We start from the raw sequence: 16,181 nt of genomic DNA on the forward strand, positions 1-16,181 counted from the left end.
CTCTGGACATTTGCAATGCACTCATTTATATGCTTAACTGTGCTAGAGGTGGGCGTGGTTATGCAAGCTCACAAGGGAAAAATTAAAAATTTAGCAATTACCTGCCCAATTTGTAAAGTGCACTGCAGTCACAAAATATACTGCTTGTGGAGTGTGAGCCTAACTCTGCACTACAAACTCAACAGATATGTGAAACGCTTTGTGTGACAATGTCTGGCGGCACAATTTTTTTACAATACAGTGCAGTCACTGAATCACAGCCACACACTACACTATACTACATGAGTGGTGTATATGTTACGGCCAGAACCCGAAGTCTGGCCACTTCGGGTTCTGGCCGGTCAAAGCTAGAAATGGCCGGCTGAAGCGGCCAGTTTGCGAAATGGAGGCTTTTCGTGGACTTTGGCCGGCCAGAACGCATTCTGGCTAGATGTGGCCGGCCAAGTCCCGAAGTTCTGAGTCCCTGATGCCTCCTGTCAGCTCGCCTCACCCTTCTTTCACGTCTGCTTGCTGTCTCCATGGCTGTCCGGCTCCCCGCTGTCTCTCTGGCTGTTCGGCTCATTCTCCCCTCCCCTGCTATTTGACTCCCAGGCTTCCTTCTTCCCGGGCTGAGCCCTGCAATGTCTTGATGAGTTCCCCGCCTCCGTCTCCCCTGCTATTCAGCTCCATTGATTCCAACTTCCCAGGCTGTTCCCCAGCGATGTTTTGATGAGCTCCCCACTCTCCACCACATGTTTTCCTGACGCTGCATCTCTGCCTCCTGTCTGCTTTCTTCTGTCTGCCTTCCCACTTTGGCTGCGCAGTTCACCTCTCCCTGTCCCCTCATAAGTGGACCTGAACTCTTGCACAGGACAAACGAAAAACAGAGAAATGCACCTGTATGAATTTAGTCTGTCTAATTCCTCTTCATCTGTGACTAATCACCATTGAAATTTGATGTCTCAGCTGGGTCGGCTCAGGAATGTAATTGGTAAACAGGATAATATGTCTGCTTCCATGAAAGCAGGATGTAGACACACTGCAGATTATCCGCTGTAACAAATACATTTTGTAATAAAGGACGTTTTTCTTTAAGGGCTCAGACACACTATAAGCTCTTTTCTGAGCGCTTGCGATTGATTAGCGCATTGTGAGCACTTTTTAAAAATCGTTCCCATTCACTTTCATTAAAATTGCGGTTAAAAAAATCGCCACATACACGTAAAAAAGTACGCAATCGTGGCGATTTTTACCGCAATTTAAGTGAAAGTGCATGGGAGATATTTTGAAAAATTGTTCCGAAAGCGCTAATCAAGCGCTCAGAAAAGCGCTTAGAGTGTGTTTGAGTCTTAAGGTTCTTATGCTATTTTGTATCTTTCAGAGCAGAGACGAGGTTCTGAGTGCCTTTTGTGCTGTCGGAAAGGACTCGGGACTTGTACATTTTGGACTTTGGTCGACTGACTTTGGCCATTTCTAGAACTGGCCGGCCAATGTCAGAATTTCCTAGCATTTTGGACTTTGGCCGACGTCAAATCGGCCAGTTCTAGAAACGGCCGGCCAATTCTAGAATTGGCCGATTTCTGGTTTTGGCCGTAACATATATAAGCTACATCACCCCACACAAACAACAACAACAAAATAACTGCAGGATCAGTCCTCAAAAGGACTTTTGGGGATAAGATTAGTCCTCGTAGGACTTTTGGGGTCCCTAGTTGGTGAACTGCAAGGAGCAGAACACCTATGGAAGCAGCTATACAGCACTGGATAACACAGAACAGTGTCAGCAAGCTATCTATCTGTCCCTAAATGAGCAGCACAGCTCTCCCTACACTGACTCCAGGCAGACTGTAAAATGGCTTTTTATTTAATGGTTTCTTTTATGGGGGGGAGGGAGGAGGTCGGACCATGTGGCAAAAATGCTTAATTGACTGTCCTGTCCCATCTGACTTAAAGAAAAGGGTTAAAATATGACTCCATGTTAAAGTGTGGGGCGAAAGCAAAATCGTAAAGTCTGCGGTAAATGCAAACGGCAAACGCGAATGTACATCACAGACTGTCCACTGTTGCGAACCCCAGGCCATCACTACTCTCTGCATAACACTTGAAATAGAGCACCACACCTGCCAAAGACAGCTGCAATGTCTGAGAGGTTAAAGATGGGAAAGGGAACTGTTTGTTACCCACTTTGCACCTAGACCTGATTTCACCTCATTCACTAGAACAGTTTTGAGATTTTAACTATACCCCTATTTAATCAGCAATAACTTCATCACAATTTATGACACCCTATTGATATATGCATTTTTCAGATGGCAAACTAGACCTTTTCTGGGTCTTTTTTTCCCTCAAGAATTATTTTATTTATTATGCATTATAAAAGGAAAAAGAAGAAAAAAACTACTCAGTTTCTCAGTTTCACCTATTATTATTATTATTTTAAACAAGTGCTATTGTAGATAATAAACATTAATTAGATTTGGCCATTAATCCCATTTATTAGGAAACTTTTTTTTGTTAGTGCTACTATGTATGGGGATGAAATTCAATTGGGTAATAAGGTCTCCTAGTACTGAAATAACACTAAATATATATCTACAGGGGGAAACAAGATTTGTAGAAAGTGTAATTCATTTCTTTATATGCAGGGGGTGTGGTTTCAAAAATGTTTAGGGTTATTATGTGGCTAAATTCATAGCATAGCACCCATCTTTTTATTGATTTGGCTAGTTAGGTGGCAATGAACTGTTTTTCCTCTTAGTAATATCTAGCCCAGAGGTCTCTTCTCCTTGTTTCAATCCGAAAAGTGGTGGGTGGCAAGAAAAAATTGCTTTGATTTCCAGTATGAAATCGATACAATAACTTTATTTTACCGATTGTACATAAAATTGAGATTATATCATGTAATAGCACACCAACCTAACTTACATGTGTACTGGGCTCACAATGGATTTGACTCCAGAAACCAGATGAGACCTGTATAGCAGCTGTGACAAAGTACACGGGATTGTGGGGTGTTTGTCTCATTGTGGTTAATGATTACCACTATTCAAAACACGTATGGAGGGGATCATTGCCAGCACAGCACCAATGAAGAGCTAAAAGAGCAGTTGAAGGAGGGCCCCTTGTGGACCCCTCTGGTCCAGGGTCCTTAGTGGTTGCAATCTCTATATCCCCTATTGCTACCTCACTGGTAGAGATGGCCCGAACTGTTCGCTGGCGAACAGTTCCCGGCAAACTTCCGTGGTACGCGAGAACCGCAAACTTTTGAAGAAGTTCGATTCGCCCCCATAGTGCATCATTAGGGTCAACTTTGACCCTCTATATCACAGTCAGCAGGCACATTGTAGCCAATCAGGCTACACTTCCTCCTGGAGCCCCACCCCCTTATAAAAGGCAGGCAGTGTCAGGCATTGGACTCACTCGTGAACCTGCAGTAATTAGAGAAGGGAGAGCTGCTGCAGACTCACATAGGGAAAGCTTGGTTAGGCTCTTTTAGGCTTGTTAGCTTGCTCCTTGCAAATTCTTATTGCTAAAAAAAGCACCCCTCAACAGCTCTTTTGAGAGCTAATGTTGTTCTTGTGAACTATTTTTTTTTTGTGTGGCCCACTTGCATTATATACAGCCCTGTCTGTCAGTCGCAGCTGGCCTTTGACACCTTAATTCCTACTGTGCCACTGCCAGGCCCAGCACATTAAGTGACTACCTGTGTGTGTGACAGGCAGCTGCACATTTGTAATCCCAATGTAACGATTGGGAATTAGCTCCGTGGTCAGCGCACAAGATGTGCGCTGACACTGCGGAAATCCTCCACAAGCGTCTGAATAACAGAACCCAGCTTTGGTGCAATGCACCTGTAGAGGGGAATTCCCACCGGCAGATGGAGCTGTGGAGTGCAGAGGAATAAACCCTCTGCACTGCCACAGATGCCAGAAGGGATTGTACGAGGGGAAGCAATACAGGGCAAGATAGCCCCTAGTGGGAGAAAGTGAGCACAGAGACAGAATGTATGTATGTGCACCAATCTAGTCGCCACCCGGTGACGGTGAACACACACCAGCGAAGACTAAGTGGGAAAGCAATCGCAAGAATGGCGATTGCTAATAGCGACACAAGACTGAGTAAAGACAGAGCATAGGTGTATTAAGAAAGACACGGCAAACCATAACAATCAGAACGCCAAGGAAAATAACAAACGCACTAGCTAAACGCGGTCATCGCACGAGAAGCGCAACAGCGACAAAACACCTTAACGACATGGTCTCCGCATGAGAGGCGCAACAGAGTCAAAACGCGCCCACCCTGACTAACAAAAGAACACAGAAAACACAGACAAACAAATAACAGACACGCTTGCTAATCGGTTGCCTTACCTCAGGCAACAGCAAGCGTTTGCTCCAGACAAACAGACAACAAGAACAAGTCAGATAAGATCCACTGCTCTTCCGCAAGAGCGAGTGCGATCCGTACACAGGAACAGGACTGAAAGAATCCACTGCTCTTCCGTAAGAGCGAGTGCGATCCGTACACGGGAATAGGATTGAAAGGATCCACTGCTCTTCCACAAGACTAAGTGCGATCCGCACAACAAGACAGATAGAAGGAGTAGCCAGTAGCTACCGCAGCTCTGGCTATATTCCTAGACAGAATACAGAGAGATCCACCGCCTCTAACGCTAGGGCGAATGCAATCCAAACAGACAGAGCGATTTCCTGTCAGCCACCACTGGCGACAGAAAAATCGCAACAGAAAAACAGAACAAGGCAAAACAGATAATATGACCTCAATAAGCTAGGAGGAATGCTAGTGCACACCCAAGGAACTACTCTAAGATAGCAATATTAGCAAACAATAAGCAGAGGGCTGAGACTCCAGGTAAGTTAGCAGGAACAAACCTTCATGACCAGCAGGGAATTCTGGGAGGAAATGGTATTTATACTGCAAGCCATCAAAGGAAGCAGATAAGCAATTTGCATGACAAATTCCTCACCAGAACAGCAACTCTGCAACTTGCAAAGTGAAGACAGGTCTCTTTTCCAGGGACCTGCATCACTCAGACCTAAAAAATGGTCAAAAAGCTGTCTGCCTGTGCAGACAGCAGAGCAGATCATTACACCCAATCAGTGCACCTGTTTACTGTTCAGTGCACCTACCTACCTATACCTACGTGAGCGCACGCATTGTTAATACCACCAGTCATTGCACCTGTCATTGCAGTCCGTGTGTGAGTGTGTGACAGGCAGCTGCACATTTGTAATCCCAATCACTGCACCTGTTCACTGTTCAGTGCACCTACCTACCTATACCTACGTGAGTGCACGCATTGTTAATACCACCAGTCATTGCACCTGTTCAGGGTACCTGTGTGTGTGTGTGTGACAGGCAGCTGCACATTTGTAATACCAGTTACTGCAACCTGTTCACATTGTATTAGTCAAGTCAATGCATACCTTTCACTTCAACCCCCCCCCCCCGCAATATGGACAAAACAAAAGGCAGAGCCAGAGACAGGCCACCTGGCAGGTCTGTTCGAGGTCGCGCTGTCGTGATTTTGTGCGGCCCTTGACCAAAGTACAGTGTTCAGAAGAAGGCACGTGCCATCAACCCCCAATATTGTCAAGACGTAGTTGACTATTTAACACAGAACACCTCATCTTTCTCAGCTGACATATCTTCCTCCTCCTGCTCTGATTCTGGCACACCACTTAACACTCAGTCGGCCACCACCACCAAAGTGCCATCACCCCAGGGCTCAGCGGTGTGGAAATTTTTTTGTGTGTCTGCCTCAGATGAGAGCAATACCATCTGTACTCTCTGCCACCGAAAATTGATCCATGGAAAGACCAAGACCCGCGTAGGGACAACTACCTTACGAAGGCACATGATTGCAAAGCACAAACTGCAATGGAATGACCACCTGAGGAAAAGCAGCACACAAAAGCAAAGCCACACACCACAGTGGAAGATACCAGGGCACAATTTTTTCTCAAAAAAGGCAATACCTAAACTGAACCGTGATGTTGAAAGGCAAGTGGTGAAATCTCTGGCACACAGCATTGGGTCAAGGGTCCATCTGACCACGGATGCCTGGTCTGCAAAGCACAGTCAGGCCTGCCCGAAGACTAAGTCAGTCCCCACACACAGCATCTCTGCCTGCACGCCATGTGACTGCCTGCCCCAAGACTAAGTCTGTCCCCACACAGCATCTCTGCCTGCAGGCTTGACTGCCTTCTCCACCACCACCAACAGGGTCCACCAGGAATCCAGGCGGATTCCTGAATTTTTAAGGCTTCTGCTAGCAGTGGCCGATATAATAGTTTTTCTGGTGCGTGTACATGCCTGCCTAATTTTTCTGAAAAATTATTATAGTTAATAATTATTACAGCAGCGGCCTAAAAAATTCAGGAATCCGCCTGGAGTCCTGGACCCTGTTGGTGGTGGCGGAGAAGGCAGTCTAGCGGCCTGCGGGCAGAGGTGCTGTGTGGGGAGCGACTTAGTCTTGGGGCAGCCAGCCAGTCACATGGCGTGCAGGCAGAGATGCTGTGTGTGGGGACTGACTTAGTCTTTGGGCGGGCAGTAGCCATCCATGCCTCATTCATTTTGATAAAGGTGAGGTACTGAACACATTTGTGACTTAGGCAACTTCTCTTCTCAGTGACAATGCCTCCAGCTGCGCTGAAGGTCCTTTCTGAGAGGACGCTTGAGGCAGGACAAGACAGAAGTTGGATGGCAAATTGGGACAGCTCTGGCCACAGGTCAAGCCTGCGCACCCAGTAGTCCAAGGGTTCATCGCTGCTCACAGTGTCTACATCCACACTTAAGGCCAGGTAGTCGGCTACCTGTCAGTCCAGGCGTTGGTGGAGGGTGGATCCGGAAGCTCTAAGGCGAGGCTTTGGACTAAAGAATGTCCACATGTCCAACATCACCATGAGATCGCTCGAGCGTCCTGTCCTTGCCATTGTGGACATGGGAGGAGGATTACTGGCAGTGGTACCTTTATTGCGTTGTGCTGTGACATCACCCTTATATGCATTGTAAAGCATATTTGCCAGCTTGTTCTGCATGTGCTTCATCCTTTCTGCCTTCTGGTGAGTTGGTAATGGTAACATGTCCGCCACTTTGTGCCTATACCGAGGGTCTAGTAGTGTGGCCACCCAGTACAGCTCATTCCACTTGAGTTTTTTTTAAACGGGGGTCCCTCAACAGGCTGGACAGCATGAAAGATGCCATCTGCACAAAGTTGGATCCAGACGTACTATCCATCTCCTCTTGCTCTTCCTCAGTGACGTCAGCTAAGTCCTCCTCCCCCCCCAGCCACGAACAATACCACGGGAACATCGAGCAGCACAAGCCCCCTGCGACGCCTGCTGCGGTTGTTCTTCTGCCGCCGCCTCCTCCTCCAAAGAAACACCTTCCTCGTCATCCGAGTCTGACTCCTCTTCCCCACACGGCTCTTCCTGCTCCTCCCCCCTCTGTGCTGCCGCAGGTGTTGAGGAAACATCTGGTTCTGATGAAAATTGCTCCCACGACTCTTCCTGCCAAAACTGTTCCTCTTCACGCTCCTCCACAGTTTGCTCCACCACTCTACGCACGGCACGCTCCAGGAAGTAAGCGTAGGGGATCAAGTCGCTGATGGTGCCTTCACTGCGACTCATAAGGTTGGTCACCTCCTCAAACGGCCGCATGAGCCTGCATGCATTTTGCATCAGTGTCCAGTTGTTGGGCCACAACATCCCCATCTCTTCAGATCGTGTACTTCTACTGTATTTGTACAGGTACTGGGTGACTGCTTTCTCCTGTTGCAGGCGAGAGAACATGACCAGGGTCGAATTCCAGCGGGTCGGGCTATCACATATCAAGCGCCTCACCGGCAAGTTGTTTTTCCGCTGAATGTCCACAAAGCGTGCCATGGCCGTGTAAGACCGCCTGAAATGCCCACACAACCTCCTGGCCTGCTACAGGACGTCCTCTAAGCCTGGGTACTTTGACACAAATCTTTGAATGACTAGATTCAGCACATGTGCCATGCACGGTACATGTGTCAGCTTTCCCAAATTCAAAGCGGAAAGAAGATTGCTGCCGTTGTCACACACCACGTTGCCGATCTCCAGCTGGTGCGGGGTCAGCCACTGAGCCACCTGTTTGTTAAGAGCATCCAGGAGAGTTGGTCCAGTGTGACTCTCCACTTTGAGGCAAGTCTAATATGGCGTGACACCGTCGTACCTGGCATGCAGCATAGGCTCTGGGGAGATGGGGCTGTGTAGCTGGAGAGGAGATGGCAGCACCAGTAGAGTTGAAATGCCACTCAGCCAAGGAGGAGGAGGAGGAAAACAGCGAAGAGGATGTAGCAGGAGGAGTAGGAGGAGAAGCAGAGGAGGTGGCAGGATGCCTGCCTGCAAGCCGTGGAGGTGTCACAAGTTGGTCTGCTGCACAGCCACATACTTCCACATACTTCCTGCTTGCCATCGATCACCAGGTTGACCCAATGGGCTGTGTTAGTAATGTACCGTGCTTGGCAGACCAGGCATCCGTGGTCAGGTGGACCCTTGACCAAACGCTGTGTGCCAGAGATGACACCACTTGCCTCTCAACTTCACGGTACAGTTTGGGTATCGCCTTTTTAGAGAAATAATTGCGGCCTGGTATCTTCTACTGCGGTGTCCCAATGTGGCCACAAATTTACGGAAGGCCTCAGAGTCCACCAGCTTGTATGGTAACAGCTGGCGAGCTAACAGTTCTGCCACGCCAGCTGTCAGACGCCGGGCAAGGGGGTGACTGACAGAAATTGGCTTCTTCCGCTCAAATATTTACTTCACGGACAACTGGCTGCGGTGGGCAGAGGAGCAGGAAGTGCTCAAGGGCAGAGGCGGAGTGGAGGAGGGTGGCTGTGAAGGTGCAAGGGAGAAAGTGGCTGAAGATGCTGCACCTGAAGGAGGAAGAGGAGAAGGATGTGACTTTTCTTTTGTGTGGTGCTTTTGTTTAGGTGCTCTTCCCATTGCAGTTTGTGCCTTTTCTCCAGGTGCCTTCGTAAGGCAGTTGTCCCTACATGAGTGTTGGCCTTTCCACAGCTCACATTTTGGAGGCAGAGAGAACAGATGGCATTGCTCCGATCTGAGGCAGACACACTAAAAAATTTCCAAACCGCTGAGCCCCCCTGGGGTGATGGCACTGTGGTGGCCTCAGCAGCTGACGTTGAAGGGCATGTTGGCTGGCTGTCCATAAGTGACGATACATGGCGCCGGACACTTTTACCAGCTGTTTCTGAGGATGAGCTCCCCCTGCTTTTTTCAGGAACTCGTCTCCTCCGACTCCTCTCTGACTCCCCCTCTGAACTGTCCCCTTGGTCATCTTGTCTCTTAGGAACCCATGTGGGATCCATATTATCATAATCATCATAATCATCCTGCCCAGCTTCGCTTGCCTCAGACAACTCCAAAACTGCACCAACAGCAGGTACATCATCATCCTCCTCCTCACACATTACGTCCATAGTGTTGCCGCCTAACTCAGACATATGAGGTGGTGTAACTTGCTTAGCGCCTTCATCTGGTTGTAACAACAATGGCTGTGCATCAGTTATTTCCCCACCAAATAACTCCTGCAAAGTGTCAAATGCAGTGGAAGTGGTGCTAGTAGTAGCGCTGGTGGCTGCGGAAGATGAGGTGTTCTGTGTTAAATAGTCAACCATGTCCTGACAATCTTGGGAGGTGATGGGATGTGCCTTCTTCTGAGCACTGTAATTTGGGCCAGGGCCACACAAAATCACATCAACACGATCTTGCACAGACCTGCCGGGTGGCCTTCCTCTGGGTCTGCCTCTACCTCTGCTTCTACCTGTTTTGTCCATTGTGTCCATAATAGGGGGGATGAAGTGAAAGGTATGCACTGATTTGACTAATACAATGAGCAGTCACACAGGTGCAGTTAACAGGTATGCACGGAGTGGTATATCACACTGCGTGCACTCACATAGGTAGGTGGGTGCACTGAACACAACAGGTAGGTATATGCAGTGATGAGATGGGTTCACTGAACACAACAGGTAGGTATATGCAGTGATGAGATGGGTTCACTGAACACAACAGGTAGGTATATGCAGTGATGAGGTGGGTTCACTGAACACAACAGGTAGGTATATTTGAGTCCGCCAGGAGAAAAGCGCGATATAAATGTTATTTGTCTTGTCTTGTCTTGTATATGCAGTGATGAGGTGGGTTCACTGAACACAACAGGTAGCTATATGCAGTATTGGGTATTACAATGTGCACCTGTCACACACACAGGTAGTCACTGAATGTGCTGGGCCTGGCTGGCAGTGGCACACACACAGTATGAATTAGCAAGGCTGTCTATGCAACACAAGTGTCAGTGGGACACACAGAAAAAAAATATATCACAAGAACAAGATTAGCTCTCAAAAGAGCTGTGGTGGGGTGCTATTTTAGCAATAAGAATCAGCAAGGAGCTAGCTAACAAGCCTACAAGAGCCTAACTAATCTTTACCTATGAGAGTCTGCCAGCAGCTGTCCCTTCTCTCACTGCTGCAGGCACACAAGTGAGTGTAATGACCGGCATAGCCTGCTTTTTATAAGGGGGGGGGGGGGGAGTGGCTCCACGAGAGAGTGTAGCCTGATTGGCTACAATGTGCCTGCTGACTGTGATGTAGAGGGTCAAAATTGACCCTAATGGAGCATTATGGGGGCGAACCGAACTTCCGGGAAAGTTCGCCTTCGCCGGCGAAGGCGAACCACCCAAAGTTCGCCTGGAACTGTTCACCGCCGAACCGTTCGGACCATCTCTACTTGAAAACAACTATCGCCTGCACTCTCGCCATGGTGCGCACCAGTCCAGCACGGCCGTCACAACACAAACAGCTGTTTGCGTTGCGTTACACATTGAGTTTGGTGTGTCAGTGTGAAGCAGTAGTGTAACTACACTCTCTGATTGATATATACACATGCAAGATGTTTTAAAGCACTTTAGGCCTCCAATTTAGCATGTAATGTGATTTCTGCCCTTAAAACACTGCTTTGCGTCAAATCCAGATTTTTCCCCAGGGCTTTTGGCATCTATCCCACTCATCCATGCAAAAACTCAGATGTTAGACCACTTGAAACATCTTTTTTATCACTTTTGTGCCGGCATAAATGTTTCTAGTTTTCAAAGTTCGCCTCCCTATTGAAGTCTATTGCGGTTCGCGAAAGTTTTGAAGTTCGCGAACGTTGGCGGTGGTTCGCGAACCCGGTTCGTGAACCTAAAATTGGAGGTTCGGGCCATCTCTACTCACTGGTTGTGTTTGTTTGAAATACAGCCTGCACCATTAAGCTAAGAACACATGCTGGATTAAACTCTACTGAGATGGCCGTTCAGATCATTGTGCTCCTGCTCACCCTTCACATTTTCCTTCAATTATATATATCAGGCTTGCTCTTACAGGATCTTCTCTGTCAGTAGAGTATTGTACTGTGTTAGCCATCAGTAAAAGTCAATTCACACAACACTTTTATTTCCTGAAGAGACTAGTCAGTTCTCTGAGACCAGCCACACACAGAGGTATAACAATCTCCCAGGCTGGATTATCACACACTTTATTGTTTCCCCTTGCAGCAGGAGGTCTCTTTCCCCCACTCTCATTTCCTTAGAAATCAGCCTACCATGGAGCAACAACTCTGAAACTTCATGCATTTTGGATTAGTATGGCTCTCTAAAATTAGTAGGCTATAGGCCTAATAGGATGTGGATGTGCATCTTGCTTTTGGGGGCATAAAGACATGCTATGTGTATTCAGCAGTGATGCACCATGGGGGATATTTCTTGTTCACCTAAAGCTGTATGATTACAAATACCTTCTATTTTAAGAAAAAGCGCATTTATATTAGACATAGATTACATGTTCATAAAATCCATTGTTTTTATTACTGCTGTATGCTCCATCTCTGAATTGTCTGCATTAAGGTGCATACACACATCAAATTTTGATTGGCCAATGTTATGATTCCCATGTAGTATTACAGTTTATCCACATAATCTGCTCATAGTATGTTAATCTGTTGTCCCTAATACTACAAGGAGGTGGTGGTAAGATTGGCCAATGAAAATTGGATGTGTGTAGGCACCCATAGAAATTGTCATATTTTCATTCTATGACATAACCGTGCATATATCTCACATTCTTTGGTGCCACAAAATATAATGGTGCTATATAAACCATCAGCAATAAGAGGTAGTTAACCACTTGCCGACCGCGCACTCATAACGCGCGTCTGCAAAGTGGCAGCTGCAGGACCAGCGACGCAGATCTGCGCCGCCGGCTGCAGGCTAATTAATCAGGAAACAGCCGCTCGCGTTAGCGGCAGCTTCCTGTCAATTCACGGCGGGGGGCTCCGATTGCGGCTCGCAGGCTTAATGTAAACACGAGCGGAAATAATCTGCTTTGTTTACATTTGTACAACGCTGCTAACAGTAGCAGCGTTGTACCAGATCAGCGATCCCCGGCCAATCAGTGGCCGGGGATCGCTGTCACATGACAGGCAGGAGCCTGTTAGAGGCTGCACAGGACAGATCCGTTCCTGTGCAGCCTCCGATATCCGGGGAAGGGAGGGAGGAGAGGGGGAGGGGGAATCCTGCGGTGGAGGGGGCTTTGAGGTGCCCCCCCCACCAGCCACACGCAGGCAGGAGCGATCAGACCCCCCCCAGCACATCATTCCCCTAGTGGGGAAAAAAGGGGGGCCATCTGGTCGCTCTGCCTGGTGTTTCATCAATGCTGGGCTGTAGAGCCCACCCAGCACAGATCAGCGAAATCAGCGCTGGTCCTTAAGAGGGGGTAAAGGCTGGGTCATCAAGTGGTTAATAAACATTTTTTACACTGTCCTGAGTAATATGTGTAACAGGCACAAAGAACTGATTTTGGAAATGCTCATTCAAAAGGAAGATTTAGGCTGCATCTTTAAACTATCACAAAGCCATGCAAAAATGCACTCTAAAAGTCATATTCTTAATTATTGTTATATTTTATTTTTAGCTTTGCTTTCGTATGCATCATTAAGAATGGAACAACCAGGTTCGTAATGTTCAAAACAACTGGATACGCTTAGATGAAATCTACATAGACATAAATCACCAGCAAGAAAGGAAACTTCAGGTCTCTGCTAAACACCTGCTGAAAAGAGAAACAGTGCCAGACTATAAAGCATGTAGAACTCTCTGCAAATGGTGTGAGCAGCTAAAAAAGGACATTTTTGTTAGGGAATCTTATCTTATTTAAATGTATGCAGAAATGCATTTAAAGTGTACGTATATTTGCATTAAGCTGTCACTTATCCCCTTTTCCCTTTAACTCTGTGAGGGCTGGTCCACATTGCAAGATCTTTTTCTGATCACTTGTGTGCTTTTAAAAGCTCTTGCTAATATAATGCTATGTGTAGGTTCACACTTGAGCAATGTGATTTTATAAAAATCCCCTATCCCCCCATTTCAAATCACTAGTGCTAAAAAAGCTCTTGCAGTGTGAACCAGCCCTGCCTCTGTAAAGCCCTCAGGCAACGCCTATTCCCATTTTACTAATTTCCCTGTTTCTAGAACTCAGTCAATGCCTTCCCAGTGGGAATGCCCGCTCCTGCTGTTAAGTCATTCAGACACAGTCAACACAGGTGAAAAGAAAGGTGGAATAGTTACTTATAGCAACCAATCAGAAGTTGTAGTTGTATACACTACATATTAAAAAATCACTCTGTAACGATTGGTGTCAGCACACAGGGAGAATCTGATTATTGGTGATCTGCAGTATCACCAACAATGCAGATATATACCCGATTATTGATGATCTGCAGAATCACCAATAATACAAGTATAACTAACCTCTGGACACCTGATAACGTGTAAGTGTTTGGTGCAACAGTAGATGAGCATGGACCACCTGAGGGACAGGTGGCCCATGACCGTATGAGGAGTATCTCCTTGGTAAAGGGCTGGAGATAACCAGAGAGCCAGTGATCCCCTGAACTGCTGGGAATCAGACTCTACTGCAGTCAAAGGACTCCTATGGAATAGAGTCCCTGACTGGACTACAGAGAATCCCCTCTGAGAGGCAGGGAGTCTCTGCAGCTACCTGACACCTAACCGGGTGATGTCACAGGTAGTACAGACAGGCTGATCACCCAAGGAGTGAGTGACAGTCAGAAGGGTCGGCCAGGCCAAGTTGGCAACACACGAGCAGATAAGGTACAGAGACAGAAGGCTGATTCGGTAACCAGGTACAGGCAGGGTCGGCAACAGGTAATCAGATGTGCATAGGTAACGAATCAGATAGCAGGAGAGAGGTCAAGAAAGCAATAGGTCATAACAGATATCAAGCAGAGGCCTAGTCTAGAGTGTGAGGTCCGTGGTCTCAACACCCAGGAACTGGTCAAAAGAATAACACAGTACTGACACAGTATCCCTAAGCTTGGGTGTGAGGTCCGTGGTCACAACACCATGGAACTGGTCTAAAGAATAACACAGAACTGACACAGTATCCCTAAGCTTCGGTGTGAGGTCCGTGGTCACAACACCCTGGAACTGGTCTAAAGAATAACACAGAACTGACACAGTATCCCTAAGCTTGGGTGTGAGGTCCGTGGTCACAACACCCTGGAACTGGTCTAAAGAATAACACAGAACTGACACAGTATCCCTAAGCTTGGGTGTGAGGTCCGTGGTCACAACACCCTGGAACTGGTCTAAAGTATAACACAGCAATAACACAGTAATAACACAGTAATCTGGCTAAGTGTGAATTCCCAGGTCCACCTGGTTCTAACACACTGTAGGATCTGACTATGGTCTGAGTGCTAACACATAAGCATTCGCAACGGCAGACAACTTGAGACTGACCAGCGAGATCTATATATAGGGCATATATAGGGCAGCACTCCTCCGCGCCACCCAGCGCTGCTTAGCCAATGACGATCTGCGCTGGGATCAGCTGATCAAGCCGATCAGCTGATCCCTCTCCTCTTGGCATAAAGGTCCTGCCTCCCAGCGCGCGCGCACGTAGCTCTCCATCTGTGTGCACTAGAAGGCTCAGATACACCAGACGCATGCTGCTGTGCGGAAACCGCCGGTCTGAACGCGGAGACAGCCGCCTCGCCGCCAGACCGTGTGGCGGTGTCTCCGCAATCCTTTGCACACTCTAAAAATGGTAGCACTGAGCAATTTTTAAATCACAAAAAGATGTATTACTCAAACATAGCTTCCAACCGTCATTATATCAGAGGGCTTTATACCACAGGAGTCAAAGTCAAGGACCGTGGACCGAATGTGGCCTGTCTCGCCATTTATGTGGCCCACAAGAGTTTACGACCGCCTAACGCCCATAGGCGTCGGCAAGTCTTAAGTGGATTTACATGGAAACTTTCCATGTCAGTTCACGGAGGGTGTCTCCGTGAACAGTGTGCGAGCCGCTGATCGCGGCTTGCACGCATAATGTAAACACGCGGGGAAGAAATCCAAAACAAATCAAAACAGCGCTGCCGTAGGGCAGATCGGCGATCCCTGGCCTCTGATTGGCCGGGGATCGCCGTCATTTGATATGCTGAAGCCTATCCTATCAGGCGCAGGATGGATATCTGTCCTGCGCACATCAGATCCAGAGCGAGAGGGAGGAAGAGATAGGGAGGACGGAAAACGCTGCGGAGGGGGCGATCAGACCCCCCCAGCAGGTCATCCCCCTAGTGGGGAAAAAAGGGGGGAAGTCTGATCGCCTTGCCATTAACACGATCTGTGCTGCGGGCTGCAGAGCCCATGCAGCACAGATCTCCAAAACATAGCCCGGTCCTTAAGTGGTTAAGGTCTATGTAAATTTAAAACACACAATGCCCATCAACTAAAGCTCCCATAAGGCATTTTGATTTCATGGCCTATTAAGTGACATCCTGCCACTAGGGTGCAATGTTTCTATTTCAGTGTTTCAAAGCTGTTTTTTCAAGGAGTGTAGGTTAGGAATATCAACAATCAATTCCAAAATGTACAAGAGAAAAGTTGACACCAAAAGCAGTCATGAAAGATGGGAAAGTGAATAAATGTTCATGCGTCAAGAAGACAAGGTGGTGAGGGAGTACAGTATACATCAGCATTTTGAGTTTAGTATGTTCAATAAACGTTAATACTGTACATAATTTGGACTGCAACTTAGACTGTGTTTTAGATTTTGGCCCTTTATGTGATTG

The 16,181-nt window shown here is 47.5% G+C and overlaps 1 protein-coding gene across 3 annotated transcripts in view; it reads left to right on the top strand.

Moving 5' to 3' along the window:
• The window catches only part of LOC137518702 (uncharacterized), a 268,697-nt gene extending 253,442 nt beyond the window's left edge, over nt 1–15,255 (top strand). For all 3 annotated transcript variants that reach the window (XM_068236883.1, XM_068236884.1, XM_068236885.1), the window contains one exon: nt 12,998–15,255. The gene's annotated coding sequence lies outside the window, so the exon portion shown is untranslated. The remainder of the gene's footprint in view (nt 1–12,997) is intronic.
• Nucleotides 15,256–16,181: the final 926 nt, after the last annotated feature.

The sequence above is a fragment of the Hyperolius riggenbachi genome, chromosome 5, assembly GCF_040937935.1.
Source record: "Hyperolius riggenbachi isolate aHypRig1 chromosome 5, aHypRig1.pri, whole genome shotgun sequence".
NCBI lineage: Eukaryota > Metazoa > Chordata > Amphibia > Anura > Hyperoliidae > Hyperolius > Hyperolius riggenbachi.